The 24,844-nt window shown below is 43.1% G+C and overlaps 1 protein-coding gene and 1 long non-coding RNA gene across 3 annotated transcripts in view; one reads left to right on the plus strand and one right to left on the minus strand.

Annotated features, from left to right (window-relative positions):
* Positions 1-24,844, plus strand: part of Shisa9 (shisa family member 9) — a 310,584-nt gene that overhangs the window by 60,342 nt on the left and 225,398 nt on the right. The gene's annotated exons all lie outside the window — the stretch shown is intronic.
* On the minus strand, positions 21,389-21,645 carry LOC114707343. Its single transcript, XR_003736642.1, has 2 exons — positions 21,560-21,645; positions 21,389-21,528 (listed from the first exon to the last, which is right to left on the minus strand). It is a non-coding gene; the product is annotated as an uncharacterized LOC114707343 (long non-coding RNA).

Consider the following 24,844-nt stretch of genomic DNA (forward strand, 5'->3'; position numbering starts at 1 on the left):
GGAGGATACACAAGGCTTCCTTCTCCCTCTCACCTCATCTTTGCCAACTGGAGATCTAAAATTCCAAAGCCCAGAGCTATGTATGAGCACCCTACATCAAGTAAATTACAATTGTTTGGGTGTGACCTAGCCATTATTCTGAAGTATTCCAGGTAATTTCAGTGTAGACTACTTTGGGAATGACTGGCCTCAACATTCATTTCCAGGTGAGCAAATAGCTATATTGTGATGTACTAATGTAATGGATTACCTTGCCATGACTGTAGTGGATGGACTGTGCCAGGAGACACGAACAAAATGTTGTCTGCAGCATTATTCATAAGAGCCCCACATTGGAAGCAACCCAAACATCCATCTATAGCTGAATGGGTAAATAGACTGCATTGTAAACACAAAATGGAGTATCATCTATCAACCAGAATGAAGGGCTACAATCACATATGAATCTTAAAAACATACAGGGAGTAAAAGAAGCAGACACTGAAGTGTGCAGCTGTGAATCTCAGGTTGTGTGAAAGCCAATAGAAGGGAGCCTGTAGACATCTCTGTAAAGGCAATGTGGTGTTTGTTGCTTAGCTCTGCCAACACAGCCATAAACCAAAGACATACTAGCGAGGGTGGTTGTGCTCGAATAAAACTTTATTCATAAGAGCAAGTGGTACATGGAGTGAATCCACAGCTCCTGGTGTATACTTTTTGCTTATGTGCATTCAGGGGCAATGGGTTCATGGTGAAAGGTCTGTGTAACTCATTACTAGGTGGAGGCTCCTGAATGAAAAGACATGTGAGAGAGTTGCTGGGACTCTGGAAATTACTTTAAAAAAAAAAAAAAACCCTGGGTACTGATTATTCACTTTGTTGACATTTATCACTGTGTATTTATGAAATAGGTGCTTTTCTCCAATGTTCCCTAACATTTGTTTTACATTAGAAGAGACCAAATGAGTGAGCTAGAACTCAGCATTTAACTCAATTATGCAAAAACAGTAACTCTGGGACCTATATTAAAATGTAAAACTACATTAAAATTACAGTAAATAGGGACCATGAGCTAGATTAAGTTAAAAAAGCTGTATGTGAGAACAACCAGCACCAAGTTTAGCTAAGTGGGGTCTTGGGGTCAGGAGTGAGGGAGGAGATGCGGCTTGATGGGTGACTATATTTATTTATCCACTTGTTTGTGCCAATAAAAATTGAACACAGAGCTTCATATATGCTAGACAAGTGCCCAATCACTCACCTACATCTCCAATCCTTTTTTCACTTGTTTTGAAATCTGGGACAAGGTCTCATTCAGTTGCCCAGGTTAGCCTTGAACTCATTCTAGTCTGGACTGGTGTTGAACATGTGGTTCTCTTGCCTTGGCTTCCTCAGTGTGTGGGATTACAGGCCATTACCCGCAGGCCCAGCTCGGCTTCTCACTTGCTGAGTTCAGTGAGCCACAGTCAGGCTTCCCTGGGTCACTTTTTATTTTCCTTCCTGTATCAAAGTTACAGTAGAAGAAAGAATACCTGTGCGTGTGTATGTGCATGTGCATATGCGTGTGCGTGTGCGTGTGCGTGTGCGTGTGCGTGTGCGTGTGTGTGTGTGTGTGTGTGTGTGTGTGTTAAAATGGACTCAGAAGAATGCAGGCCCATGAGTGCGAGTTCCTGATGAACAGGTGGCACTCATGGGATAATTGTTGATGAAAGAAATGCTCCTCCTTTGGAGCAGTTGTGGATTGGCGGGGGAGTACAGGCTCCACAGCAGCAGAAGCAGAGACTCTCTCCCAGGGGACCCTGGAGTCATGACAGGAAACTTAGGCACTCCAAGGATTCCCTTTTCCCCCAGTCTTAAGACATGCTCATATTTTGTCTCTGTGGGGTGTGTGTGTGTGTGTGGTGTGTGTGTGGTGTGTGTGGTGTGTGTGTGGTGTGTGTGGTGTGTGTGTGTGTGTGTGTGTGTGTGTGTGTGCATGCATGTTTGCCTGCCTGTAGGTATATCTGTTGGTGGGTGGGTTGCATGCGCATGTGTACATGTGTGTGATGGTGGTGGTGGTAGTGTGTGTGTATGTGTGTGCATGCATGTTTGCCTGCATGTAGGTACATCTGTTGGTGGGTGAGTTGCATGCACATGTGTACATGTGTGTTTGTGTGTTTATAGGCTGGATGTGTTTGTCAGGAGTCTTCCATCTAATTAATTGAGGCAGGGTCCATCAGTTGGCCCAGAGTTGGCCACTATGACCAGTCTGGCTAGCTAGCTCTGGGGAGCCTACAGGTGGGCCAGTATACCTGCATTGTATTTATGTAGGCTCTGGGGACCTGAACACCAGGCCTCATGCTTGCTCAGCCAGTGTTTTAACCATCAAGACATCTTGCAGGCCTAAGACACACCTATTTTACAGCCTGAATCATAAGTCTAAAATCTTGAGACAGATATTTCAAAGATGGTACTCAACAAGCTCATGCTTTCTCTCAAAAGGTCAAGGTAAAGAGAAGGCTATAAGGGCCCTTCTGCTCACTGGTCTACAGGGCTGCCTAGAAAACACCCTTGCCTTTGTCAGCAGCTAGAAAGTTGAGATCACTTCTGATCACAGACAGAGAAGGAGGCTATGTGAGAGACAGGGGCTGTGCCCTGCAGGGTTTGGGAGGCAGGCAGAAACCCCTTTGCCTGTTGGCTGACTTCCCAGACTTGCATGGGAGAAAAATGTTCCCATGAAGCATGAGTCAGCCTCTGAAGCTCGGGGAGGGGCCAGGAGGGAGGTGCAGCCTCATTTGATGCATAATTGGGGAGGCAGGCTTCCTCCTTGTGCTCTGGGAATGCTGTTGCTTAAAAGATTCATGAATCCCCTTACTCACGCTGGGCTGTCGTGTAGATCACTGCTTCCCAGGAGCCCGAGCACCAGGGGACATGCTTGGTGCCCTATTTTTTTCACTTTCATTATTATCAATGCCATTATCATTGTCTGGATCTTTGAAGCAATTAATCAAAGCAGCCAAAGTGCAAAAAGTCTTTGGAGAAGAAGTGGAGAGGAAGCCCATACTCTGCAGACTTTATTCTCTCTGTTTTGGCCCAGTGTTCAACTCGATTTAGTTGGATCCATGGGGTTATTTCTATTAGCCATTTCTTTAGAGAGTTATTCCATGGATTCTAGGCCTGACTTTGCATTATATTTAGCTTATTTATTCCATAAAGCAGCCTCTTGAGTTTTTCTATGCCAGACACCATTCTAGACAATGGGGACATGGTTGTAAATAAACTGTATGTATGTGTTAGAATGCATGTGCTAGTGTGTATGTGTGTGCATGCATGGAGTGTGTGTGTGTGTGTGTGTGTGTGTGCTAGCATGCATATGCTGGTGTGTACGTGAAGTGGATAACAAGATAAACTAATACATAATTATGAATACTTTCACTAGTTGTAAGCACTGGTGCTGAAAAGGGAGAGAGTTCAGGGAAGGTGCCTGAAAAGAGATCCTCTGAATTAGGACATGATTATTAAGAAGAAATTCAACAAAAGAGTGGAAGAGGGTGCCAGCCATGGCTGCAAAGATCCTGAGGCAGGAAAAAATGTACAAGTTCTAAAAGTTCATTGAAAACCCATGTGGTAATGATAAAATGAATATGAATTATAATAACACATAATGAGGTAAAGATGCTGGAATGAGGGCTGCAGAGAACAATTTTACCGACCCCAGTAAAGAGTTGGGCTGGTCCTCTGAGTTAGCTGTGTTCAGTAGAAGTTTCCATGGTGATGAAAATACTCTACATCTGTTCTGTTTAATGTGGCAGCTACTAATTATATACAGTTGTTGGTCAATGGACACCTGATGAGTGCAACTTGGAAAATGAATTTTCATTTTGTTTAATGTTAACTTAAACTTGAACAACTGTATGTAACCATGGCCGTCAAGTTGGATAGTGAATGCAGCAGGAAGTGATTCAGGGATGGTGAGAAGTTCAGAACAATGGATTGGAGGATTGCGTCATTTTTTTCTGGAGAATGCAGAAGCAGTAGAAGCACCCCCCCCCCCCGCCCCCCCCCCCCCCCCCCCCCCCCCCCCCCCCCCCCCCCCGCATACAGCAGGTAAGCAGCTGATAAAGATCCATTCAGTCTGCTGAGTGCTCAGCCCTAAACGGGACATCTAGATCACTCCTCCCTGCTTCAAGTCTCAAGGAACATTTTCCAAGATGGGGTGGAAAGATTTTCCAGGCCAGAGGTCACGGGGACTGCCATGAAATGGTGTCTTGTGAACATGATCGGGCCATTGCACTCATGAGCTCACAGCAGCAGCTCCTGTACCAGACCCAGTTGAGGGGAGGTGCATCTTGTTTCAGCATGGAGGCTTCCTGGTTAACTGGGCATGGAGAGATACGGTTACTTTCCACTCTTTTCTTCTTGCAGACAAAATGCACTCGGAAAATCTGTAGCTGTAGAGGATGGCTGTGAACTGTGTAATTTACACCTGTGTAAAACATTGGTTTTTTGCAAACACTTTACCAATGAATTACTGATTCCTGAACAATGTTGATACTTCAATATTGCTGCGAAGATCCTTCTATGTAGGGGTAGTATTGCTGACTTGGATGCAGTGGAGAGAAAGCTGAATTGGGGCTTTGGTTGTGTGTATTCTCGTGGAAAGACCCTAACAACTGGCTCTGTGTCCCTGGGAAAGGCTCCTTCTTTGTCCAGATATTAGTTTGGCTGTTGGTATTTTTCAAGTGCCTTTTTGGACTCTGGCATGAAAGTGCCCTTGCTATCCTTATCCTGCAGAACTAAAATTGAGGAAGTGGAACTCAGAAAAGGCTGAGGTCCTAGAGCAGTGGTTCTCAATCTTCCTAATGCTGTGACTCTTTAATACATGTTATGTGACCCCCAACCATAAAATCATTTTGCTGCTACTTCATAACTGTAATTTTGCTGCTGTTATGAACTGTAATGTAAATATCTGTGTTTTCCAATGGTTTTAGGTGGTCCTTGTGAAAGGGTTGTTCTACCCCCCCCAGGGGGTCTTGACCCACAGGTTGAGAACTGCTGGTTTAGGTGGAGTCTTTTCAGCAAAAAACAGTTGGGATTTATTGGTGGTAAGCAATGGAGACCCAACAGTTGCCATTATTAGCAACCAAAGAATGTGACTTGACCAGGACTGGGACCAAGGCCCCTGTAGTGGGCAGTGGGAAGCTGGCTGGTGTCAGTCCTTGTGCTCATATGCTCCAGGTTGACATTACAGGGCAGAGACGTCAACAACCCCTTGGCTAGGTGAGAGCTATCTTAATTGATTCAGCCACTAAAGTGTTATCCAGTGTAAGGGGGGCATGGAAACCATGCAGGCAAGAGTGAGTGGGTCTTCTGCAAACTGCTTGTATTTATTTAAAATGAAGAGTATAGCTCACAAATACACAAAAGTCATACCTAGGGATTTCCAGTTCTAAGTGAAGTCTCCATTTACTACAGTTTTCCACACAGATTTTTTAGGTTATTCTGTGTAAAAATTATTTCAAAACCAGGACTATCTATACTGATCTTTTTTTCTATAGCTTAACTCAAATCTATCCATATCTAATCAATCTATATTTTTATTTACTGCTTTTTATATCATCTATAGCTATCTGAATCTATGTCTATATTTACATTAAATTTTTGGCTTGCTGTGTAGTCAACCGAGATTCCAACATCTGTGTCTTGTTAGCCAACATGCAAAATACTTCCATCTATCCATATAATAAATATTTGCTGATATCTTTGTGATCAGGAACTGTGCTCACTCTTATGAATCAAAAATCATACAAGATACATTTCTCAGATCAGGGTTAAGTGCGTACTGTCTTTTTATTGATACTTCCACTAAAATTGGGTCTAATGCAAGAGAGGGATGTTAGTTGTTTAAGTACAGCTACAATAACCCCAAGAGTAAAATATCATGGAGCACTCAGATAACAGTTATTGACTCTGTCAGGATAATTTGATTTATGGAAGTTACATGGACCAGAGAAAAACATTAATTGAAGGACAAAAGGCTGTCCCCCTGGACAAGACTAGTCTAACACAGAGTAGATAGGATGTGAGAGTTTAAACTACAACTTTTGAGTGGGTGGGGTGGGGCAGGCATGGGTGGATGATAACTAGATATTTGGTGAGACTCTTGGTTACCCGGGAAGGACATGAAGGCATACATAGTGGCCAGAGTTATAAAGAAGGATAATAGCTTCATTTATTGGAACAGTGTTTTTGTCAGCGAACATGAAACCCATAGAAATTTCCATTTAAACTTTAATTCATCACTAAATTTGACAGCTCAGCGAATCCCAACTAACCACAGTCTTACTGTGATTCTCAATTAGTCTCACTTGGCAACACTCTGGAGTCAATCACTAGTGGCCTTCCAGTCTCAAATTTCTACTCATTACTTTAGCAAAAGAAATCATTAACTTTTGTTGAAGATGGTCCTTCAGATTTCCTTCTGTCCCTTGTGAATGTTACCACATGCATATCACATCATCTTCAAGAGGAAGTGTTTGAGACTGAATATCCCCTGTGTGTGTGCATGCATGTGTGTGCATGATTGTGTGTGCATAGGCCAGAGATAATGTTGGGTGTATTTCTCAAATATTTCCCACTTTGTTTTTCTGAGTCAGAGTCTGTCAATCAACCCTGCTCTTACTGCTTTGACTAGAGTGGCTGGCCAGCAAACCCTAGGAACTCAGGTCCTCATACTTGTGTGGCAAGCATTCTACTGCCAGAACCATTTCCCTAACACCTTTTATTAGATACTTATTACTTTGCTACCATCTCATTGGAACCAGAGGCATGTGGAAAGATGCTTAAATCCTCTTAAATTTAGTTATGGTTAGATAATTGGACCAAAGATCCAGTCTCCATTCTCAGGATCTCCCTAAATCATTTTAAATCTTCTAAAGTGTGCCTATGACTTTCCACTCCTCTGATATAATGAAAGCCAGTAAAATATCATTAAGAGTGAGACTGCCCTGGTTTCAGGCATGGCTCTGACTTGAATGTCACCTTAGACATAAAAAGTAAGACAACATGTGGAAATAGCAGATATAGTTGGGACTTTGGGGATGCTCAGTGGTAGGCCAGGCTAGGCTTTCAGGAGGAGATAGTTCTGAGGACAAACACAAGACTGCGCAGTTTCTGTGGAGGAGGAATCATTGGGAGTAGAAAGGACAGGGTAAGCAGACAGTGTCTTTGACATTTTCTTCCAGCTCTCATGTAGTTAAGCATAACCCTGACTTGCTGTTGCCAATGACATGTGGGCACATGCCTTTAAGAGCTACTGCAGAAGACAAGGCTTTATTGTCCCCTTTCTTGAAGAGTAATAATAGTGGAGGCTCTTGTGGACTTGGGTTTTGATAGAAGATAGTGGATTTTGAAGATGTAGAAATGGAAGAAATGGTCCTGCTCTCATAGAGTTCATGACAGAAACATTGGTGTGGCGTAGCACACAGACTAACTTGGGAAACCAGGTATAAGATGTTGGGAAACTGACACTTAAGCTTAGTTGTAAAGATTGAGAGGAGGTCAAGTGGGTGAATAATGTGAAGGATTTTGCTAAGGGACCATGTGTTGAAAAGACAGATGAAAAAGAAAGAGGGGAAACAATACAAGTGCTTGGAAACAAGCTGATGGCACATGATGCTGTTCTTTAGAAAACAAACAACTTGGAATTCCTGCATGTTGTCTATATCTAGACCATAGCATCACTGACTACCATTAACCAAAATGGCACTGTTGACTTGCTAAAGCTCCTTGTTGTTTATATCTAGACCATAGCATCACTGACTATCATTAACTAAAATGGAGCTGTTGAACTGGTAAGGCTCCGTGTCATCTATATCTAGACCATTGCATCATTGACTATCATTAATCTCAATAGTGCTGTTGACCTGGTGGGGCTCCTTGGACCACTGGCTGTTTATTCGGGCAGGAAGGCACTTGATTTCTGCCCCCCAACTCCCAAGAGATCATTCCTAAGTGTGGCCTTTAAGTCAACTTACCTTGAGAAGGAAAAGAGCTATGTAGTCCAAAGAGTTGAATTTTATTGTAACTCACACATGTGCATTATTTGAAGTACTTAGACTTTAATTATGCTCCACATGGTAAATAATATTTTTGTACTTGTCAGTTTGTATCCAAACCCCAAACCAAAGGCCCTCAGCAAGAATTACCACTTCCTTAAACTCTCATTAAACAACCATAAAGAACAGTGTCTGTTTCTAGAATAAAACACTGATGTCTAATGTAAATGTAAATGATGATGTCATGAGCAGCTCTGGAGGAATTTCTGACCTTCATTTACAGTTTGAGGTCAGTGGAGACCATTTGGTTTTTCTTAAAACCACATATCTAGGAAAGTGAGACATTTTCTTTTAATTTTTTTCTTTCCATTATGGTATAAGAGAATCTCTTCCTTATATACAAAAAATAAAACCAAACCAGAATGAGGAGTGTCTGATGGAATGACTAGAGGGTTGGGTGTATGTGTTTGCATCCATTATTAACCATAGACTCTAGGAGCTGAGTGCTTACATGCTCGGCATTAAATTCTTTCTGTATATTGCAAAGTTTGCATGAGAGGACGTGGGGGAACAAAACCATAAGAGACAGGGTCTCTTTGAATCACAAGCTGCTTCCCGCTCTGTTCAGGAAATGCTGGGACCTGATGAGCAATTTTGCTGTGTCTACACATCTAATCTGTGTTAAATTTTCAGATGCCACCCTCCCCTTTCCTGTTGCCGTGGCTTTCTTCTTTATCAAGTCATGTGTAGGTTCCTGGCACACCCTCTTTGTCTGCTTGCTCTGTGTTCAATCTTTCAAACTGTTGTCAAAGTAATTCGCTATCTATTCCATAAGATTGTGCAGTACCTGTTATACTCAAGACACCCTTACAGGAGCTGGATTTTTTTAAATTTAATTTTGCATCATAGGCACATAAAACTGAATGGCTCATAATCATGTCACTCCCTTATTCCATGTAGGACTTACTTTTGTCTAATTAATTGTGTTTAATACTTAGAGTCATATGCAATGAATCAAAAGCCCAAACATGAACACTGTCAGGCATCTCAGCACATGGCTCATCATCAGCAATCAATTATCCATGTCCTTCAGATGCAGTATTGCCTCTGTTGCATTACCGGATATTTGTATTTTTATTTTGGTTGCTTTTTGCTCTTTGAAATGTGTGCCCTGCTGCACAGTATCTTTTGGACATCCATGTCTTTTTCTCCCATTTACTAAAACTCATCTGTAATGGCTGTTGCTATACTTCATTTATTTTGACTGCAAGATATCCATCTTAATTTATTTCAGTATGTCTCATTTTTGTTTTGTTTTTTTTTTTTTTTTTTTTTTTTTTTTGGAGACAGGGTTTCTCTGTGTAGTTTTGTTGCCTGTCCTGGATCTCACTCTGCAGACCAGGCTGACCTCAGTGTGTCTCATTTATTGCTTTTTAATCATTCCTTTCTTTTTTAAAAATGAAGGTTCCCATTTCCCTTCTGGTGAGGTAAGAACTTAGTGTGCCCTACCCCATCCCTTGTTTTCCCTCTCCACTGTCTCATCCATTACACCATTATCTTGACATTGTGTAGACCAACAGTTTTTGATTTTTAATACACATTGTCTAGGGTATCTCATAAGACCACATCATCCATTCCAGCATGTGCTGGGTGCATGCTTTCTGTCCCAGCATGCTGTGGGTGCATGCTTTACATCCCAACATGCTGTGGGTGCATGCTTCCCAAGCTGAAGCAGTACTGATGCTGCTGGTTCAGGAAATCTGAGCAGAGTCTATAAACTGTGTGTCTGGGCTTAGGATGGAGCTGAGTGGTAGAGAACTTGCTTAGCATGCACAAGAGTCCTGGGTTTGATCCTCAGCATAGTAAAAATGTGTTTTAAAAACAACAACAAAAATTCTGTGGTTTTACAAGTGTATTTTCTCTTTTTTGCTTGGCCTTGGTTATTATTCTTTAAAAATAGCATCAAATTTTACCAAGGCATTTGATTTCTTTAATCTACACACTTAGACTAATTCCTTGCAGGTGTCTTTCTTTTGATTTAGATAATATCCAAAAGTGTGTGTGTGTGTGTGTGTGTGTGTGTGTGTGTGTGTGTGTGTGTGTGTACATGTATCTGTGTTAACATGGAGGCTAGAAGAGAATGTTTGGCATCTGGCTATGTTACTCTTAGCCTTATTGCCTAAGATAGAGTCTCTCATTGAATCTGGAGTTAGGCTGGCAGCCAGAAAACACGGAGATCTTCCTGTCTCCACTCTCCATGACACTGGGGCTACTGGCAGATGTGCAGGTACCCTGGCTTCTACACAATGGCAGGAGATTTGAACTTTGGTCCTCTTGCTGGGGCAGCAAGTGTGCTTGCCCACTGAGGCATCTCCTCAGCCCTCGAAGAGTGTTTTAATTTGAAATTTTCTATGACAAATATCTGAGATATTCTACATCTGAAAATATTTTATCATAGTTTCATATTTGAATGACAGCTTAAATTAGGGATAATATTTTTGCCCTACTTAAAAAATTCCCTAGAATTTATAATTGTTGCTGATGGAATATTCTAGGGTCAATCTGACTTTCCACTAAAACAACACCAAAACCTTGGCCTGCTTTCTCCCCCTCGAAGCGTGTAGTCCTTTCTTATCTTTGATAAACTTTTGCTTTTCTTCCAGTCCATCTAGGTGTGTATTTTTCCTAAGTTCTAGTCTTTGGGACTGAAAATAAGTTGGAGAAATATTTTATCTACTTACTTAAGGTCCTCATTCCTTCTGATTTTCACTCTTTTTCTGGGAATCTATGGTTGTCTTTCTCGTGTATCACTCAGCTCTTCATTTTCTCTGTCTTATCACTTCATCCTTCTGGAGGATTTCCTCAGTTTCACCTCCCCGTTGACCAACTCATTCTTCAGCTCTGTGTATTCTGAATTCAGTCATCCATTCCTTGTGATCTTTATGTCACATTTTCATTTCTGGATGCTTAAACTTGCTTCTTTGAATTTTTTCTTATTTTATATTGTTCAATCATTACTTAAAAATCTTCGATAGAAGAATATTCTATGTTTTAACTCCACCTGATCTAATTTTTACTTTTGTTGGACTCTGTCATTCATTGTGTTGTTTCTCTTGGAAAGGTTAATTCTTCAAATAGCTTTTTTAGGAGCTGTGAGCTAATTTTGCCCGAGAGCTCATTTTGCCATGGAGGTATTAGACTTCTGTGATGGTCAGTGTAGATGGTTAAGGCCTGACTTGTCAGTTCTGGTGACTTCAGGGCAGGAAGGGTGTGAGTACGGGGAGGCAGAGCTCCCACACGGCTGTCCCATCATACCCGAGAGTCTCTATCTGCCCTGATCTATCGCTGGCAGGAGAGCTGATTCTGGCTGTGGGGACAGCGCTGCTTTTCTTGGAGTGATGGTGGGCCAGCAGCGAGGACTCTGCCTGCAACCTGCCTCTGGTTTCATGGATTCTCCAGATGCCCTAGAAATCTCTCATCAGCCTTGTTTCCGCAAAGGTCAGTCATGGTTTGTTTCTGCGAGGTTTCCTCCAGTTGACCAGTTCTTTCTGCAGATGCATCTGCTCCCTTTTCATTTGTCTAGGCACTGTGTTCCTGGGTTCTGTGATGAAGGCAGCAGCGGTGGGAGGAGCCAGAACCACAGTTCGAGCTCAGTATCTTGCTCACAATCAGAATTAGAAATCCTGATCTTCAGCTTGCTGGGTCTTTGTTGTAGAATTGTGTCCTGACTCCTCAAACTCACGTTTGCACCCCTTTACTCCTTACCTCACCCTGTGGCTTCATTTGGAGAAAGGGTCTTTAAAGGAGGCCATTTAAGTGACGTGAAGTCAGTCGCTCTTACACTGTATGGTTAGCACCCTTATCTAATCCACACAATATAGAGGAGAGAGAACAGAGAAGAGAAGTGAGACAGAGTCAACCTGGGGCACCTCACCGGGGCTTCTAAGCCTCAGGAATTGTGCGGAAGCAAGCCTCCATCACTGTGTTACTTTGTTCCTGAAGCTTGAGTAAATATTCTTTCTCAAAAGAAGATAGCAGATCCCTCCTCTGCATCCCAGCTCTCAGCGCTTCCATCTACTGCTGAGCTATGGAAGCTTGTGGAGTTCTTACATAGGCCAGAGATGCCCATGGATAGGTTGACTGGGGAACCATTGAAGGGCTTACTCAGAACCACAAAGCCAGTTGGTGTTGGGACCGGTATCATGTCTGCTTCTAGGGTTGACAACTATCAGATTCAGCTGTCCAACTTGGCAGCCAACTGCCTCGTGTAACAATTTAAATTGATATTGATTAAATTAGATAAAATTAAAGATTCAACTCCTGAATCACACCACACGAATGCCAAGTATTTAGTTCGTGGCTGCTGTGTTGGACAGTGCAGATTAGAACATTTCCATCACCATGGAAAGTTTTGTTGGGCAGCAGTACATTGGATTGTATTGCTACTCAAGAAACCACATGTTCCTTTTCTGAGCACAGACTGTTGCTCATAGCCTGGCTCTGGCCTACCTTTTAAGTCTTCTTTCTGGAATTCTCTTTTGCAGCCTTTACCTTCTGTTTTTATCCAGTGTCCCAGAGTTCCCCCAGTGAGGTAGGCACTGGACTCTTCTGCACATGGATGCTTCTCTGTCAGACTTGGTTCCCGCAGCCCTGTGTTTAGGCTGTCTCTTTTAACTTTCGAGGTTAGACCAGGTGCCCACTTCTGCAAGCTGGGAGTGGTTTTCATTATCTTACCTTGTTAACAGCACTCATCCTGCTGGGTGTGATGGCGTCCCCAAGTGTGTATTGGGCAGTGTGAACTCTTGAGGGTGGTGTAAGCACTCCTTCCCAGTGAATCCCCTGGCACCTGAGAAGGTATGGTATGCATGCAGAAATGAGGCTAATATAGGTACTTAACTCTTCCTTATCCTCACACACCCATTTCACAGTCACATTATTCTTACCCTATATTCTAGCTACCCCATTATCACAGAAGAAGGGGTGAAAAGGCAGTCTGTCTCTTTAAGACTTTGAACCAAGGATTGATGAGACGGCTTAGCTGGCAAAGGAACTTACAGCCAAGTCTGACTACCTGAGTTCATTCCTAACCCCTTACATGATGGAAGGAGAGACAACTTCAGAAAGTGGTCCTCTGTCTTCCACATAGGCACCATGGTATGTACTCTCGCCCTGTTAAAAAAAAATTTAATAGCAATTTTGAACCAAAAGACACTGGCCTTCTTGGCAGGTGGCCTGGGTGCTACTGAATGCAATGATGGCTAGTGGTGGGCTCAAGTCTCCTGGGGATGCTGTCCTCTGAGTGTTATTTAGAAGCAGATTTGGGGAGGTTATTTTGCCATTCTGCAAGCTACTGAGGCAGGAAAAAGGCAACCCACAAAGACTTTCAGACAGACATATGGGAGCAGGGAGCAGAGTGGTTCAGACAGCTTATATGGACAGTGCAAGGGGTTGGGACTTTGGATGACACACTGAATCCTAACTCTGACTTGCTTGCTGTGTAAGCTTGGAAATTTCCTAGAACTTTGGCTTTTGGCCCTGAAGAATGGACAGGTTTGTATTTTAGGATTTTCTCATGTATATAGCATAGTTTCTAGGACACAACAGGGCCCTCAGTAAACAATATGCTGCATGTGGAACGAATTGCAGAGACTGACTTGAGTCCTTAGCTCCCTGGCTGTTGATTTTTAAACTCCGTTTTCTACATTAAATTCTTCTGATAAGAATTCTCTTGATCTGGAGCTGTTTGACTCATCTTTTTCTTTTTTCTTTTTTCTTTTTTTGGTTTTTCGAGACAGGGTATCTCTGTGTAGCTTTGCGCCTTTCCTGGAACTCTCTTTGGAGACCAGGCTGGCCTCGAACTCTCAGAGATCCACCTGCCTCTGCCTCCTGAGTGCTGGGATTAAAGGCGTGCGCCACCACCGCGCGGCTCATCTTTTTCTGGTGCCTGATTTAGGTAATTCATGCTCCTTGGCTGTAGCCATTGACTCCTGTTCATGGCCTCTATATGGTTTCCTACTGTACTTGCTGCTGATATACTTTTTATTTAAACATCTGATAATTAACATAGATTCAAGAGTTCTATTCCATGTGGGGTTCCTCACATGGAATTTGGCATTCATCCTGGCTTTTCCAGCCTGAGGTCCCTGGCCTTCTAACCAATTTTCCCTTGTCAATTCCTTGTCGGCACAGAAATTTCCATCTCTTTAAGCTTCCTCTGTTTAGCATTTTTAGCATCAAGGAAATGAGCAGAGGTACTGTGCAGCAGAAAGAAATGAAAGACACATTCAGAATATGCAGTGATAAAAAACGAAGCCCTTGTAATGTTTTCAATCATGCTTCTTATAGAGGACCTTACATTAAACCTCAGCTGCCTTTTATCTTGTCCCCAAAATATGAGCTCAATTTTCTGAAGTTGGGAGAACAGTCAAACTCCCTCTTATTTATTGGTGTGTGTGTGTGTGTGTGTGTGTGTGTATGTGTGTGTGTGTGTGTGTGTGTGTGTGTGTGTGTGTGTGTGTGTGTGAATAAAGCTGGAGTTTCATAGACAAATTACTCGATTATGCACTTCTCTTTAGAGGTGGGAAATTGGATACTTTCCCTAGATTAAAGCCATATTTAAGTAATTGACTTCTGTAAATGGTCCTAGAGATAATCTTCAGAACATCAGAAAAATATATATATTCACCTAGATAGGAGGGAAATTGGTGCTGCAGGATTAAAGACTGGAATTTGAGAAAATGCTCTGCTCTTTGATAGGTACAGCGGGTACCTGGGTGGACTGTGCACATGGTTTATCTAGATTGCCTATGATTTCTTTGAAAGACTTCTTTAGGCTTTGCCTCTGACTTTTCTCCTGTGGCTACTGGGCAGAGATTCCTTCTGAATTGACGTTTTATGTGAAAGGCTCATGAAAATTAAGAAGCTAAGCAAATTTCCAAGGTTGAGGATGCTCCTAAAACTTACAAGATTTATAGAAAAGCTGCATGCATGCTGTGCAAAGAGCTCCAGGGACTCGGTTTTGGTGAGCCATCACCCATGCTAGGGAGGGCTTTTCAGTGGCATAGCTACTTTTCAGTCGGCCATGCTCCTAGAAGGAACACCAATAAGCTAATTGGTTCACCAAGCTCAAACCGGGGGATCTTTTTGGTGTTGCTCCATTGTAGGTGCTGTCTGGGGTGAGTAGACATTTGTTTGTGTCTCCCCAAGAAACTCTGTTCAGGGATCTCCCTGGGTAGTCAGAACCAAGCCAGGGCACTTAACGACTGTGGGGTATGACAGTCTAGTTCTCTTGCCTCTCCTTGTAACAAACTCTACAGCACAGTGTGGGTTCAAGAGCTCTATAAGGAACCAAGCTGAGGCTGAGACTTGCCCTAAAATTGTTCCTTGCTTGGCTGGGTCCTCTTCCCTTCCCTTCCTCCATCTCTGACTCTCTGACTCTCTTGGACTGCCTCCTGAATGACATGAATTGTAGTGGTTCTACCTAATGATTGTTTTCTGGCGATATTTGTATCAAAGATGCACTATTGTTTTCTACACATACATTAAAATATATTGTGCTCCATACATATACCACTTGTGTTTGTCAATTAAACAATAATCAACTAGGACAAGGAAGGTAGCTCAGTTGGTAAAATGCTTGCCTTGCAAGTGTGAGGACTTGAATTCAACCCCCAGAGCACATGTGGAATGGACTGGGCATGATGGCATGAGCTTGCAAGCTCAGGACTGTTGAGTCAGAGGCAGGCAGATTTCTGGGGCTCACTGACCATCCCAGCCTAGGCTACTGGGTCAGTTCAAGCTGGTGAAAGACCATTACTCAAGATAAAAAGAAGGTATGTGGCCCCTGAGAAATGATCTTTGAGGTTATCCTCTGTAAACTACACATGCACACACACAGGTGTATATCCCTCACATGCACCTGCACAACATGTGCACACATGCACACACACAGATCAATCAGTCATGAGATGAGATGAGTGCTGGAAAGCACTGCACTCTGGAGTCTGCAGACTTGAGGGTTATTGGAATTTCTTAGTTGCTTCACTCTGGGAAGACTTCCTTAGATTTCTTAAACTTGCTGGATCTCTGCGCATCTATAAAATGGGGTAATTCTGAGCACCTTGAAAAGGTGCTATGAGGTTGGACAAACTGTATGCACGCTCTCTGATACATGGTAGGCACTCTGTACATTTAAGTTTTTATTACAATTTGACATTGAAAGGAGTGAGCCTGATGCTCAGAGGGCTTCCAAAATGAATGATCTCCTTGGAGAAATGCTGAGCATCTGGGTAGTGCCTGTGCTGAGAGGGCTGCAGCTCTTGCTGCCATAGTTTTCCACCAGTGGGAGGTTTGCGTTGACTCTTGTCTGATGTTGTAGACAGTGCTGGCTCTTGTCATGTCTTCTTGTGCTTTTTTTTTTTTTCATTTTAGCAGTTTCCAATCCTAAGTTTTCTGGGGCGTTGACTTCCAATAGCCAGTTCAAGTTGTGCTTCTGCAGTGCATTCTCAGGTCACGGGAGCAGCTTTTCTTGAACGACGGGAGCTAGAAGGGGCTGGGAAGGGAGCTCAGCCAGTAAAGTGCTTGCTTTGAAAGCATGAGGACATGAATTCCAGGTCCATAACCCATGTCCAGAACCTGCTTAAAGAAAAAAAAAGCAGGCCTGGTGGTGTGTGCTTATAACGCTAGTGCCGGGGAGGCAGAGCCGGGACTCAGCCAACCTTGCCTTCTTTCTTGATGAGCACCAGGTCAGTGAAGGATCCTGTCTCAAAAAAACTAATGGTGAATGGTGCCTGAGGGATGACACCTGAGATGGTCCTTTGCTCTTCATACGTACACATTTGCATGCACACACAGATGTGCATTTACACACACACATACACACATGGGGGAGAGCTGAAAATGCCTGAAAGTTTGGACCCTGCTTCCAGACAGCCTTTGATTGGTGATTACCAGGTGCAGAAGGATGCAAACTTGACTTTGTCATCCGAGATCAGATCAGCAGTAAGTTACCTTGCTCTCTGGAGCCCGTTGTTAGATCAGACTGAGCCCATCATCTGAGGACTTGCTTGAAGTCCCAGCCTTGCTGACCTTTCTTCCTTCTCTACTGTGTCCTCTGCCTCCTGCTATCTCTTGCTTGCCATGTGAATTATTTTTTTAAATGAGCCACCGACATTCAAACCCCCATTTTAGTTTCTCTCTAGGAAACCTGATCTAACATGACTGGGGTGCATGAGTATGCCCACACTTTAATGAAAAAAAATTGAGTACTTGTAATCAGAAAATAGCCGGATGCCCAAAATTTGCACCTGCTACCCAGGGCCTCCACCTGCGTTCTCTAAACCTTCCATGGCTTTTAAATTAACTTCCAGACTGTTCTCTAAAGCTGTGATCATGTCTAAATCTGGTGTGCAGGCATCCCCATTATTTAGGTTGCTCAGTATTTGCCTATCATTATTTCAAGTAACCATGGTCATAAAGAAGAGTAGTGTGTGTGTGTGTGTGTGTGTGTTTGTGCATAATCACATGCAGGGTCATAGAGAAGTGTGGCATATGTGTATTTGTGTGTACGTGTGGATTTATGTATGTGGAGTTGGGAATGGCAGTCTTGCTAGTTTCAGTTCATAGTTGAGTGATTTTCTCCCAGATAGCACAGCCTGTCCCTTATTCTACAAAAGCCACAGATAGGTCTGTCTGCCCAAATGTTCTGATCTGGTTTCTGTTGGAGGTCACCAGGAGTCTTTTCAGCTTGAGAGGTGCCTGGGATGACCCAAGGTCCTGGGAAAGCAGATGATCAGGTGGAACTGTCACAGAGAAATGGCTTTCTCTCATCTACTGTCAGGAGAGGCCAGGTGAGAATGAGGGGTTCAAGACCCCGATCATGCTTGGAGATTCCTGTTCTCCCTTCCTCTCCCTCATTCCTTCTTTTCTTTACTCTTTCTTTCTTCACTGCTTCTTTTCCTCCTTTTCCATGTCTTCTTCTTCTTCTTCTTCTTCTTCTTCTTCTTCTTCTTCTTCTTCTTCTTCTTCTTCTTCTTCTTCTTCTTCTTCCCTTCCTTGTTCCTATAGGGAGAGAGAAAAAGAGGGAGAGGTATGTTAATACAGTGGAAATGCACATCTCAGTCCTCAGGCAAATGTGCTGTGGATCTGCCTGGTGATGTTGATGGAGAATCCAGGTGAGGTGACATCAGTAGCCCAAAGTTCTCAGTCTAGATTCTGGATGAATCTTCTCTTTGGGAGGTTTGACACTTTTTCCAATTCAGAGAATTAGATTGTCTTCTCAACATCTATATATCTGATTTCTTAATTTTTGTTATGTGTCAGTACCTGCATATATATTCATGTGTGTGCATGCATACGTATGTGTACACATACATGTGTCTGTAGAGGCCAGAGGTGGATGCTGGGAGTCTTTGTCCATTGCCTTCTGTCTTAGGGTTTCTATTTCTGTGAACATACACCATGACCACATCAACATTTAATTGGTTCTGGCTTACAGTTCAGAGGGTTAGTGCATGGTCAGCATGGTGGGAGTATGGCAGCATGCAGCAGACATGGTGCTGGAGAAGGAGCTGAGAGTTCTACATCCAGATCCATAGACAGCAGGGAGAAGATGAACCACACTTCCCCCAACAAAGCTGCACCTACTCTAACAAGCCATACTTCCCAATAATGCCATTCCCTATGGGCCCATGGGGGCCAGGTTTCTCAAACCACCACACCTTCCTGGTAATTTTTGAGGCAGGATCTTTTCCTGAATCTGAAGCTCACTGACCTTACTGACTCAGATAGCCTGGCTGGCCAGCAGGCTCAAGGGATCCTCTGTCTGTTCCTCCTCAGCACTGGGATTACATACACACGCTGCTGCTCAGGGGTTTTATTTATTTATTTTTTAACCTGAGACGTGAACTCAAGTCCTCATGCTTGGATAACAAGCACTTTACCAACTGAGCCTTCTCTTCAACTCCTGATAGCTACTAAACCCTAACTGCATGTCAGGCCCGTGGCCCTAAGGATTTCCTTATTTACTACCCCCAAGTCTATGAGGGAAAAGCTGTACACTGTTCCCAATTTATAGGTGGAAAGACTTCAGCTTACATTGGCAAAGGAGCCTGCCCAGGTTCATCTGGCTTGCATGGTCTGGGGTTAAATCCAGTTCATTTTGCTCCAAGGCCTGAGCACATAGCTATGAACACTCTGCTTCCTCTTTCATTGGACAGCATCATACTCAACTGAAATGTACCAGTCTTCATATCTGCCTTAAAGTTGGGGCCCGGGATTGTGTTTTATCATCTTGGTCTTCTAAGCATCTCTTAGGCCCTGGACCAGGTGGATAATTTCTAAAGGGAAGAAAGAACTGTGGTTAAAAGCATTATGCTGAGACCAGAGGCCCCTGAGAATTCTTAATAGAACTGAAAAGTTCTCAGTCAACCTTTGTGTACTTGTTGATTAATCTGTACCATGTACAAACTCCTGGGGCTGGACAGATGGCTTGGTGCTTAATAGACTTGCTGTTTTTGCAGAGGATTGGAGTTCAGTTCCCAGTACTCATGTGGGGTGGCTTACAGCTGCCTGTAATCCCAGCTGGAGGGATCTGACACCTTCTTCTGGCCTCTGTAGGCATTCCCACACATATGTACACACCACACATAGACAATCACATACACATAAATAATTAACAAAATGAATCTGTTTTTTTTCTTTTTCTTTCTTTTTTCCCCCTGATTTTTGAGACAGAATTTTTCAGTGTAACAGTCCTGGCTGTCCTAGAACTCACTTTGTAGACCAGGCTGGCCTTGAACTCACAGTTCTGCCTCTGCCTCCCAGGTGCTGGCATTAAAGGTGTGTGCTACCATAGCCTGGCTAAATAAATCTTTTTTTTTTTTTTTTTAAATAATGATCTAGAAGGACTAATTCTACTTTATTCTAAGTCTGTATTTGGATTAACTTTTTACCAGCTGAATTAGAAATGCCATTTATTCATTACTTCCCAGAAGCTCCAGGTATCTGAAACACTTTACACATAGTAGGGACATTGTCCATCTCCTGTAAACACAGACAGGAAGGCATCAGTCCATGAAAGTAATCAACTTGGTCTCTAACAGTTACTGAGCAGTGGAGCCAGGATTCCTCTTCAGGGGCCTTATCTATTGTTGCTGTCCCTGAACACAGTTCTGTCTCTAAACATATCAAGGTGAGAGATGCAGGTAGGAAAACAAACTCACAGAACAACACAGCAAGATCTTGAAGCTGTCTCTGTTCCCATGCTGCATGCCAGTGGCTGCACCCAGGCAGCTCATAGGTTCTTCTCCAGTGGATTTGGACTTGTGGTCACCCAACCCTGAGTGCGAATGGATGGCCGCTCACACGGAAGCATCTCCAGGTTAGTCCTGGTGCTTCTTCCGAAGGTGATGTTTCAGAAGTGTGTGCTATGAGGCAGTGAAAGTTTTCATCACTGTTGACACATCAATAATTTTGATTTGAAGCTTGTTCACCAACCTGTCCAGTCAAAATAACATTTTTACACAGGTTGGCCTCTTTTGCCAGGTGGATTTTTCATCTCTCTTTATCCTCACTGAGTTCTGCTCAGTGCCAAACTCCCAAACTCAGCCATCACTCCGTGTCAGACCGTCTCTCCCCAAGATGAGGGAGAAGCTCCTGGCTTGCTCTTCTGCATGTTTTTAGCTGTAAGTAATAAAAACATTATTGGAAAAGGAATGTCAACCAATGAGAATTGACCTTCTTCTGGATGCTAAAATCTGTCAGGCACCTCGGCAAGCATGTACCATCCTTGTCTTATCTGGTTGCTGTGATGGCCACCAACTTACCTTGTTTGGTAGATGAAGTCCCAGTGACGAGGAGGTTAAAGTCTTAAGAACTAGACATCATCAACGCTAGAGTTTAAAAGTCAGACTTCTAGACTAGAATCATTTCTCTGAGCTTACAGAACCACTGGATGTTTTGAGAAATGGAAATGAAAACTGCCTTTTACCCTACTCTCTTGAGGTAATTAGAGTGGACATTAATTTGACTTCTTTTTGGGGGGCATTTACTTTTCTAAGAATATATGCCTATTTAAATTATTTTAATTAAAAAAACAAAATTATCATTTTTATTATGATTAGGTTTTCATGTCATTAAATATTCCTTAAGAGCAACATGTTCAACAAATCTATTATCATCCACTACGTTAGCAGATCACAGATTGTTCCTTTTGCTATGCTTGGGTGTTTTGGTGATTTGGAAGTTTTTAATCTTGGGTCAGTGACACTTGAGTCAGGTTTTACCCAAGACAAGTAGCATATGGCAGTGTCTAAAGACTATTTTGGTTATGGTAACTGGGGCTGAGTAGGAGGTCTGAGAAGCAGAGATTGAGGTTGGTACTGAAAACCCTCCATTGCTCAGGACAGTCCCCACAGCTGCTGAACATCCTCCAGTGCTCAGGACAGTCCCCACAGCTGCTGAACATCTGAACATCCTCCAGTGCTCAGGACAGTCCCCACAGCTGCTGAACATCCTCCAGTGCTCAGGACAGTCCCCAAAGCTACTGAACATCCTCCAGTGCTCAGGACAGTCCCCACAGCTGCTGAACATCTTCCAGTGCTCAGGACAGTCCCCACAGCTGCTGAACATCTGAACATCTTCCAGTGCTCAGGACAGTCCCCACAGCTACTGAACATCCTCCAGTGCTCAGGACAGTCCCCACAGCTGCTGAACATCCTCCAGTGCTCAGGACAGTCCCCACAGCTGCTGAACATCCTCCAGTGCTCAGGACAGTCCCCACAGCTGCTGAACATCCTCCAGTGCTCAGGACAGTCCCCACAGCTACTGAACATCCTCCAGTGCTCAGGACAGTCCCCATGAAGAGCTAATTGTCTAACCCCAAATGTCCATAATGCTGCCACTGAGAGTCCTTCTCTGCAGACCACTACCATGCTGAACATATTCCATTTTTATACCAAACATGTTTGAGCTGCCATGATTTTCTTATGCTGGTATTTCAAGAATTCCTTCTTTTCTTATCCTTATTAGAGAAATTCCTTCTTTGAGGAGATGTAAACATGTAAAATGTGTTTACCTCTTCTTCCTAGATTCCCAATGTCGAACCAGACTTCAGTTTCACCAAAGTTCCACCTGGGGAACTGGTGAGATGGGTTTATTGGGCTTAACTACAGAGCATGGGGGAAGGGTTGCTTCCAGGAGCATGGCTGACCTCAAAGCAGCTGTAATGGAGCATTTTACCCCGCATGGATGCTGCCATCCCCATAGCGATGCTGATGGAGCCCTCGTCTGTTAACCTTTCACAGCCTAGATACACTTGCCCCAGCAGAGCTCCAAGACCAGCTGTAATTATGGCAGAATTCCATAAATAGCTGCGGGATGACCTGGAGTTTCCAGAGAGGGTCCAGTGACTCTCTGTACCTGCTCCCCCTGTAAAGGAACAGCAGTCGTCCACAAAGCTGACCTGGACGGCCTCTTGCAAGTGGTGCATCTGATCTCTGTTTGTCTTGGAGTATAGTGTTCTACAACAGGTGGATTCCTGGAAAGGGAATTCTTCAGTGATTATGATCCCCTTTAAAGATCCTGAGGCACACAATACCAAGTTGTTTTCTAGCTATGGAGAGAGGTTACTTTTCAATGCTATTGTGTCCTTTTCCCAGTCTATGGAGCATGGAACATCATTATCTTATAGGCTTTTCTTTCTTGGTGTGTGTGTGTGTGTGTGTGTGTGTGTGTGTGTGTGTGTGTGTGGTGTGTGTGTGTGTGTGTGTGTGTGTGTGTGTGTGTGAGAGAGAGAGAGAGAGAGAGAGGTGTATGTGTGCCATGGCATGTGTGTGGAGGTCAGTTCTCTCCTTCTTTGTGGGTCCCATGATTCACACTCAGGACATAAGGCTTGGCCATCAAGCACAAGTACCTTCGCCTGCTCAGACATCACTAGGGTGCTATGACCCTTGATTAAATTGAAACAAAAGGGAAAAAAGCCTTACAGCTAGCTCTCTTGTTTTGATTTGCGTTTTCTTTGATGATTCAGTCGAGTATCTTTTCATATGCTGATTAATTGTTTATAGTTCCTCTCCAGTGAATTATCAGTTCATATCCTTAACCTATTTTTATACTGAAGTTTTAGGAATTTTAATTGATTGGTGGTAAAGTTTTCCCTTCAAACCCTTAAAAAAAAAATTTCAAAGGCAGCTCTGAACATCACTCTTGACTCGTTATGAACAATGTGCTAAATGTGTTTAGCAAGAGCTGTCTAGTAGGATGATTATGGGTTTTGGGGAGTCTCTTCCCATCAGATGAGAGAGGTCACTGTGAGCTGATAATATTCTTTGAAGATAAAAACACCTTCGCCCAGGTGTAAACAAACATACCACTTTACGGAAGGAAAGATGGAAGCGGCTGAAGTTTGGACTCTGAACTGCAAACAGAGAGCTGGGAAGTTCAAGTGTGTTCTCAAACTGACAGAGCCCTCCTCTCAGGCACAGAACAGTTCTTGTGATTCTGAATAATTACTCAATTAACGTCACTCCGTTCATCTCTGTAGCAGAGTGGGTTGGAAGAGAGGAAGGAGCCATGTCAACCTTCTCTCCACAGGAATTCAGAAGTGCATATGCCTCAGGATCACAGTGGCTCTTGGATCCTATCCAAGTCCCTGTGTCCAAAACTACCCACTTTGTAGCCCTGACCACACTTGAGATTTCAGGCAGATATCAATGGACCATTTTTCTTTGATTATTTAGACATTTATTTCAATATGCATTTGAAAACCCACCTAATATTAGCTTAGTCTTTGTGTGAAAATGAACTCAGGGATATTATTGCTCAGGGTGGGAGTAAAATAAACATTAAGTAAAAACAATCTATAAGAGTATCTCTATCTGAACGAATGCTTGACATACAGCTGGCGCTCACCAAAAAATATTGAGGTGGTGTCCCAGAGTGTAGCTCAGGCTAGATTGAAGCTTGCTATGTAGTCCAGCTGGCCCGAAGCTCACAGTCTTCCCACCAGTCTCCCGAGGGCTGTCATTACAGGCATATGCTACCACACTGATTCTAACAAAGGCTTGTTGAGTAAAAGAATAAAAACAAAATTCTTCAATAAGTGATAGTACAGGTGGTTCACAGATATTCACAATAACGGTATAAAGGAGGCAGGAGAATGGATTGGAGAAATAATCTTGCCAACACCCATGTGTTTGGATATGAAAATTATGTCTCACAGAAGGGAAAAGGTTGTCTAAGGTCATAGGGCAAGAGCCAAGAAGTAGGCCAGATCCCCAATTTTTCTGTCTCAGGGACATAATTCTTACAGCTATAGCAAAAAGTCATTTGGCAAAGGATAAACAGCATCCTGAAGTTTCCCAAGGGCATGCCTTTCAGTGACTGAAGGTGTACTGACTGCTGCCATGGACCAAGCAAGAACTGAGCACTCCACATGCAGTGTTGCTTTGGTTCCTTTGCACATTACTATTGAGGAAGCATGAGCGTGATTATCCCATTTCATAACTGGGGAAACTGAGGGACAGAAAGATCATAGCAATCAACAGTATAATATAGTATAGTACAGTTAGCAAAGCATGGCAAATAGTATAGCATAGCATATAGCACAGCACAACATAACATATAGTATAGCATAGCATAGCACACACTATAGCATAGCATATAGCACAGCACAACATAACACATAGTATAGCATAGCATAGCACACACTATAGCATAGCACACACTATAGCATAGCACACACTATAGCACAGCACACACTATAGCATAGCACACACTATAGCATAGCACACACTATAGCACACACTATAGCATAGACAACACTATAGCAC

This window comes from Peromyscus leucopus, chromosome 8b, assembly GCF_004664715.2.
Source record: "Peromyscus leucopus breed LL Stock chromosome 8b, UCI_PerLeu_2.1, whole genome shotgun sequence".
NCBI classification, from domain to species: Eukaryota; Metazoa; Chordata; class Mammalia; order Rodentia; family Cricetidae; genus Peromyscus; species Peromyscus leucopus.